This window comes from Rattus norvegicus, chromosome 4 (genome assembly GCF_021556685.1).
Source record: "Rattus norvegicus strain SHRSP/BbbUtx chromosome 4, alternate assembly SHRSP_T2T, whole genome shotgun sequence".
Lineage (NCBI taxonomy): Eukaryota > Metazoa > Chordata > Mammalia > Rodentia > Muridae > Rattus > Rattus norvegicus.
In genome coordinates this window covers 115,407,751-115,415,397 of record NC_141537.1, presented here as the reverse complement: position 1 = coordinate 115,415,397, position 7,647 = coordinate 115,407,751, and the positions used below count along the sequence as shown (strand labels likewise).

General features: G+C 43.2%; 1 pseudogene; it reads right to left on the bottom strand.

Annotated features, from left to right (window-relative positions):
• Positions 1–1,504: 1,504 nt before the first annotated feature.
• On the bottom strand, positions 1,505–2,149 carry Got2l1 (glutamatic-oxaloacetic transaminase 2, mitochondrial like 1; annotated as a pseudogene).
• Positions 2,150–7,647: the final 5,498 nt, after the last annotated feature.

The following is a 7,647-nucleotide window of genomic DNA, read 5'->3' as shown; positions in this document are numbered from 1 at the left end:
GTAATCCCAAGTTGGGTTGGTCATTGGATGGCCTCTCCTTCAGTCTCTTCTCAATTTTTGTTCCTGCAGTTCTTTTAGACAGGAACAGTTCTGGGTCAGAAATTTTGACTGTGAGTTAGTAACCCCATCCTTCTACTCAAGGTCCTGTCTACCTACTGGAGGTAGGCTCTTTGAGTTCCCTCTCCCCAACATAGGGCATTTTGGCTTAAGGTCACCCTCATTGAGCGCTTAGAGTCTCTCACTCCCAGATCTCTGGTACTTTCTAGAGTGTCCCCCCATCTACCACCCTCTGAAGCTGCATGTTTCCATTCATTCTCATGGCCTTCTGGGTTTCTCTCCTGCCCCCCTCCATACATGGTCCAGTTCCTCTTTCTTCACCCTCTCCCTCATCCCACCCAAGTCCCCCCCCCCTCTGATTCCCTTGATTATTTTCCTTTCTAAGTAGGATTGAAACATCCTCACTTGCACCTCTTTGCTTGTTACACTTCTTAAGACCTGTGTATTGTATCCTAGGTATTTTGTACTTTTTGGCTAATATCCACTTATAAGTGAGTACATAACATGCATGTCCTTTTGGGTCTGGGTTACCTCAGGATATTTTCTAGTTCCATCCATTTGCCCACAAAATTCATGATGTCTTTGTTTTTGATAGCTGAATAGTATTCAATTGTCTAAATGAACATTTTCTATATCCACTCTCCAGTTGAGGGACATCTGGGTTGTTTCCAACTTCTGGCTATTATAAATAAGGCTGCTGTGAACGTAGTGAAGCCCGTGTCCTTGTGACATGGCGGGGCATCTTTTGGATATATGCCCAAGAGTGGTAGAGCTAGATCTTCAGGTAGAACAATTTCTAGTTTACTGAGGAACCACAAGATTAATTTTCAGAGTGGATGTACACCAGCTTCAATTCTACCAGCAATGGCAGTGTGTTCCTCTTTTTTGCATATCATCACCAGAATGTCCTGTCACTTGAGTTTTTGATCTTAGCCATTCTGACCTGTGTAAGGTGGAATCTCAAGGTCATTTTGATTTCCCTGATGACCAAGAACTTTGAACATCTCTTTAAGTGCTTCTTGGCCATTCTCTGCAGCAAATTTCTCTTCTACCTCTCGTTGGGAATAGCAGTGACCTACGCATGCCCACCCATGAAAGCTAAACCTTTGTGGTACTGTAAGTAAATAGAATGGATGGATTCTACAGCTTCTCCATAAACTTCATAGGTGTCAGAAACTGAAACTGTAACAGTTTGTAGGTTGCCTGTAAATAGTTTTCAAATGTTGAATCCCCAGGAAATTTTAAAGAGTATATATATCTCAAAGTAAGAAGAGCTCCTGAGCGCAAGGCCCTGGGTTCGGTCCCCAGCTCCGAAAAAAAGACCCCCCCCCCAAAAAAAGAAGAGCTCCTGATCGCCAAGCGTTATGCACCGTGGTTGAAAACAGGATCTACTCACCACCATCCACCCTCCCTCACCCGGCAAGTGACTCTCACAAGAGCAAAGGCTGAAGGGAAAGTGGTCTCTGTTTCCTTGCATCTGGTGATTACTTGGTGACCTGGTGAATGGCATGGGCGAGGTAGCCCACATTGCCAGAGGTGACCCTTGCCATGGAGATTTGGCCATCCTTTGTCATGTAGACTGAGAATTCCTTGGTCAGCCGCTCCACCTGCTCAGGCTTTAGGCCGGTGAAGCATAACATGCCCATCTGGTCGGTGATGTGCTGCCAGTTGTGGGATGAGCCCTCTTTCTTCAGGTTGGAGACCAACTGGGTCCTCATGCTGATGATGCGGTCAGCCATGCCTTTCACCTCTTGCAACCATTGCTTCCGCAAGTCTGGAGAAGTCAGGATGGTTGCAGCGATCTGGGCTCCATTGAGAGGTAGGTTGGAATACAAAGGGCGGATCAGGATCTTCAGCTGTGACTCCACCCTTTTGGCTTCTTCCGCATCTTTGCAGACCACGGTGAAGGCTCCCACACGCTCACCGTACAGGCCCATGTTCTTGGCATACGGTTGGCAGAGGCAGACATTGATGCCCTGCTCGATGAAGTGCCGCACGGCCCAGGCGTCCTTATCACGATCACCGCTGGCAAAGCCTTGGTAGGCCATGTCAAAGAATGCGAAGAGATTCTCTTCGTTGGCTCTAAATCAAACTCTCCCTCATCCTTTTGTCTCCAGCTTTTCTGAAACATGCAAGAAAATAACAGCATCAAAATTCTGTCAGCTATGGCATCGGAATAGGACAGAAGCTTTACCTGAAGCCTCAGATGGTGTCAGGGGTTCCCCTGTGGACCCTGGTAGAGCCTCTCATATTAGAGGCTGTAAGAGAAAAATAACTAGTTCTGTCATTAACAGTTGTCAAGTTTGTCCTCATGGTGTGGAGCAACTGTGTCAGCAGACCACATTATGGAAACTATGCTTTACAAAAACCAACAGGGACAGTAGAAGATGTAATGTCTTGTCTGCCTGCCTCTTCTTGTCATTGCTATTCTATAGCCTAGAGTTTCATCCCATTCTACTGCTTAGTTGACCGTCAACCTCATCCTATCAGGAGTTATCTAAGAATAAAGAACATAGTTTTTTTGCTCATGCCATAGCCTTCTCTCTCAGCAAAGAGCCGTGGAGAGTGGGACCCTGCCCTTGATTTCAGTGACTGATTGGCTCTTACGGGGGCGGGGCCTCTGCCCAGCTGGGCGTCCTCATTCATCCTGTCTGCACAGCCTGTCTTCACATGAGTCAGACATGCAGGGTAGGATCCGAAGGAGATGTTCTGGGGTTTGTGTGCTACCATCCCGGCTCAGACTCAGCCCTTGGGAAAGATAACCACCATCTGCTCTGTTACAGTAAAATTACTATAGACCCCCCCCCAAAAAAGAAGAGCTCCTGAAAGTATTGGGTATTAATTATTTTATATCTATCTATCTATCTATCTATCTATCTATCTATCTATCTATCTATCATCTCTCTGTCTATCTTCTATCATTCATTTATTTTCTGTGTAGGTATTCATATGCATGTATACATGTGTGCACATATGTGTAGATATATATATGGAGGCCAGAGATAAATGTCAGGTATCTTCTCTAGTTGCTTCTCCACCTTACTTTTGAAGACAGGTTTTCTTTCCAACCCTGGTGCTATCTTACTTGTTTAGAGTGGCTGACCAGAAAGCTTCAGGCATCCTCCTGTCTCTGAGCTTGAGCACTGGGGTTTCATGTGAATGCTGAGATGTTCTCCTTATGTGTGGGTGCTGAGATTCTGAGGTCAGGTCCTCACACTTGTTTAGTAAACACTTTAACCTCCGAGCCATCTTTCCAGCTCCAGAAAGTAGTGATTGAGTGATTGTAATACACACACAGAGAGAGAGAGAGAGAGAGAGAGAGAGAGAGAGAGAGACAGAGACAGAGACAGAGACAGAGACAGAGACAGAGACAGAGACAGAGACAGACAGACAGAGACAGAGAGACAGAGACAGAGACAGAGAGACAGAGAGACAGAGACAGAGAGAATGTTCTATCAAATATTGCATGTACTGTGGCTGTAGAGATGGCTCTGTGAGTACTAATGCTTTCTGTACAAGTGTGAGCACCTGGGTCCAGTTTTCTAGAACTCATATAAAACTAGGCATTATTGTCTATAATCTCAGGGTTTCTAGGGAAAGATAGGAAGGAGGTGGAGAGAGGGAGAAATCCCTGAATTCTAGTTGGCCTCCCTGTTGCTGTGATGAAACACTGACCAAATCCACTTGGAGGAAAAAGAGTTTGTGTACAGATTGTAGTCCATCATTACGGGAAGCTGAGGTAGGAACTCAAAGTAGGAATTTGGAGGCAGGACCTGAAGCAGAAACCCAGGAGGAACACTGCTTGCTGGCTTGCTCTCTGGCTCATGCTTGACTCAGTTTCTTACCCAGCCCAGGACTACTTGCTCAGGAACAGTACTTCCCAGTGTGTTGGGCCTTCCTACTTCAATCATTAATCAAGAAAGTGCTTCTGCAGTCATACTCCAGAGGGATCTGATGGAAGCAATTTCTCAGTTGAGCTTTCCTCTTCCCAGTTGTGTCAAGTTGACAATAAATATTACTCATCACAACCTGGGAGCTTGCATTCCAGCTGGCCTCCAGTATGTAAGAGTTAAACAACACAAGATCCCTGTTTGAAGAAGGAAGAAAGTGAGGACTGAGACTTGAGGTTATCCTCTGACTACGACATATATGCTACAGCAGGTGTGTACCTGTGTCTGTGCACACATGCACAATGCACACACATAGGTTATTATCACACACACACAAAGATTTAAAAATGTATTCACTATACATAGACGTGTATCACTGTATTTGCTTTGTTGTGGTCTTTAAAGCAACATGTTCACGGTACAAGAATCTACAGAAATGTTATAGAACCAGGCAGGGAAAGCTCAGCTGTTTGTTTCAGTGGGTGTTGTTGAAATGTAATTCTCAGTCCTATGGCTTATAGGACAGAGAGCTTGAGAACACTTTCTGAGCTCAAAGCTGGATACTGTTCCACAAAGGTATGCCTTGTTAATGAGAGTGTTCAACCTAGGCTTTTATGAAAATCATTCCGATTAATAGGCTTGTAGGATGGAGATGGCATGTGGTTATGAATTTCCATTTCAGCTCACTTTGTGCAAGAGCAATCATCCTTAAAGGCTCATAATTTCTTTTAATTGGATATTTCATTACCAGGCAAGGGTACAGAGCAAAACTAATTTTCCTTGCATTTTATTTCACCCACTTTGTTTGCTGGCAATTGCGCAGCCTTCACAAACAATCATTGTTCCTATTTCTAAAAAATTTCAGAACACAGAAGAACTAAGTATTCAATGTTTTATGTCTCAGTTTCCCCTTTGATGCAATGGATGATCACCAGCTAGACTGCTAAAGTAAAATAATTAGTTAAGTAGATAGATAGATAGACAGACAGATAGACAGAGACACATTAACATTATAGTGAAGAGGCTCTTTCCTCACTGAACTTTCACATACATTATCATCTCATGAAGAATGACATATTTTGCTGATATGACCTCCCTGTTTTGGTTTGGAGATGGCGATGCTTCTCCAGTAAAGTCTAGGATGGTCCAAAGAGTAGTTGAGTTGACATGGTGATGTTCAGGTTAGTCTTAGCTGTCTCATTCTGTTGCTCACACAATTCTGGTTGAGTCATGGAACTTTTGAATTAATTTCTCATTGGTTTTGCTTCCCTTTGGGTCTCAACTGTCATCAAGAAGTTGTTTATGGGGCAGAGATGTGGCTCAGTGGTTGAGCAGTGTTCATGATTCTTTCAGAGGACCTGGGCATCTCATAATTGTCTATATTTTATTGCTACCAAAGAGGCATTCCCTCCTGACAGTATGTCATCAAGGATAAATGAAGGCCAATTCTACTGTGGGCCACATCTGTGCACAACCTAATCGGTGGCTCCATCCCTCTCACAGGCCGCTCCTATCATCCCTTCTCACTCTGTGCTCCCGAGCTCTGCTCTATTCTCTTCAAACTTCAAGCTCCCATCCAATCACTTCTTCTTGTCTTGGCTTTTGTCCTTGTTAAGATCAAACTCTACTTATCACTTTTACATATTCCTTGTTATCTGGTAATTTCCACCTTTATTTTCTATTTTTTGGAAAAATGAAAACATAGCAAATATCACCACCGGTCTTCATTTTTGTGCCTTACACGACGATTTAACCAGTTGGGAGACCCTTGTTCTCCTCTTCACAGGGACATGGATCCGTATTTTCTTCCTGGACCCTCCTCAACTTAGCTCCTACCTCAGGACCCTGGCACACTCTGTCCTGTTGGTTTAGAATCTTGTACAGGGCTCATTTTCCAGCTCATTTTTCTGCAACATTCCTGCCAGAGTACAGTTCTTCAAAGGGGTATTTCCCATATCCATATACACACACACCCCCTCAGTGATTCCTTTCTCTTTGTGGTTGTTATAATAACTGTGTTACAGTAACTTAGTGACCCCTTAATCCATTTTTGGTGTCATTTCCTGTCTAAGTAGCCAGGCTCCCCGAGGCAGGAACACACTCCTCTTCTTATTGTTTCCTCTTTAGTGCCTGGCTCATTTCCTGGAGTGTAGCAGTCACTCCATAAATATTCATTAATGAATGAATTAAATAATAAGCGAGGAAAGAGGCCTGCATAATGTTAATGTAAGGGTCAAATGAAATTATGTAGGCCAGTCACCTTTGAACATATTAAAGTGTAAAAGCAAGGCATTTTATTCCTTTTTCCCCCTTTAGCGAGGGATAAACCTAGCTCCACTTTTATCCTCCCATCTTCTGAGCCACCTTTCTGCCCTCATTCATAAATCTTCACAGATTCCACTCACACAAGAAGACTCCGTGGACCAGGTGGGTTGACGGAGTGTTCGCAGCTCCCTCATATATTTATGCCGAGTGACCATCTCTCCCATATGCGCAGCTACTTGTGCCAGATTGAAAGAAAGGAGTGGAAACAACAAGGCTGATACCCAGGAACTTTAAATAGCTCTAAAAGAAGGGTGTGAGCTTCTCCCCAGAGTCTGTCTGCAGGAGGATGCTGCACAGAGGCAAGATGCAGCTGGATTGACGATGACTGAAGGACACCATTCTCCCTGTGAAGTTTGCTTTTTCGGAATTGTGTATGCAGTTGGCTTTGCCAAAGACAGTCTTAAATATTTACTAACCTTCGTTGAATAGATTAACTCAAACCAGAGTGCCACGTTTATGGGATCTTTAGTTTTAGCTGTTTGTAAAATAAGTTTACCACTGGTCTTGTTCCCATCAGATAAACTGCACCCTTGGCATATCATACGCAAATATTCTTTGTGATGTAGAACCTAATTGGAGTCTGTCTCTTTTTTCCTTCCTACCTCTCTTTCATCCATTCCAAACCCCTGTGAAGAACTCTCAATCCTCCTTTGCTTCCTCATCATCTCCTGGATCCCACCAGTATCTGAGTACATACAACACACACACACACACACACACACACACACACACACACACACACAGAGAGAGAGAGAGAGAGAGACAGAGAGAGAGAGACAGAGAGAGAGAGACAGAGACAGAGACACAGAGACACAGAGACACAGAGACACGGAGACACAGAGACACAGAGAGAGATGAGTGGGATAAGAAAAAATTTAGAACATGCCCAATGTCTATAGCAACACATGCTTCATGATTCTATCTCGGAGTGATTTATAAATTTGGGAATGGAAGGCAGTTGTTACATATCCTCAAACCTCAAATGCAAACATTGCTTTAATGAGGAAAGGCTCATGAATAAGATTCAAGGGAATTTGAGTTTAAAATGTAATTTTGCTAATGAAAATGTCTCATTTTTTTTGTCTCTCAGAAACATGAAAGCCTCAATAAGACTAGTGAAACTTTAAAAAGTTGAAAAGTTTGTAAAGCTTAGTCTGCAATGATCCAATTCTGTTGCTTTTCTCACTTAAATGTCATCTATCACTTAAGGCAATAAGCAAGATTTAAAACAGTCTAAAGCCTATCGAAGTCTTATGATCAAAACTGGAAGGAATTTTAAGTTGATAGGTCTTTTAAAACATTTTTACATTTGTATATATGTATGAATTTATGTATGTATTTATGTGGGAGTATGTGCATGCATGTGTGCACGTTT